Source organism: Asterias rubens, chromosome 17 (genome assembly GCF_902459465.1).
Source record: "Asterias rubens chromosome 17, eAstRub1.3, whole genome shotgun sequence".
Classification (NCBI taxonomy): Eukaryota; Metazoa; Echinodermata; class Asteroidea; order Forcipulatida; family Asteriidae; genus Asterias; species Asterias rubens.
The window spans coordinates 8174803-8175289 of record NC_047078.1 but is presented as its reverse complement, the minus strand read 5'-3'; positions in this window follow the sequence as shown (position 1 = coordinate 8175289).

Below are 487 nucleotides of genomic sequence, written 5' to 3'. Positions count from 1 at the left end.
TTGACGGTGTGTTTAAGGTTGTTGACGGTGTTTGAGGGTGTTGACGGTGTTTGACGGTGTGTTTAAGGTTGTTGACGGTGTTTGACGGTGTTTTAGGGTGTTGACGTTGTTTGACGGTGTTTGACGGTGTGTTTAAGGTTGTTGACGGTGTGTTGACGGTGTTTGAGGGTGTTGACGGTGTTTGACTGTGTGTTTAAGGTTGTTGACGGTGTTTTAGGGTGTTGACGGTGTTTGACGGTGTGTTTAAGGTTGTTGACGGTGTTTGAGGGTGTTGACGGTGTTTGACGGTGTGTTTAAGGTTGTTGACGGTGTTTGACGGTGTTTTAGGGTGTTGACGTTGTTTGACGGTGTTTGACGGTGTGTTTAAGGTTGTTGACGGTGTGTTGACGGTGTTTGAGGGTGTTGACGGTGTTCGACTGTGTGTTTAAGGTTGTTGACGGTGTTTGAGGGTGTTGACGGTGTTTGACGGTGTGTTTAAGGTTGTTGA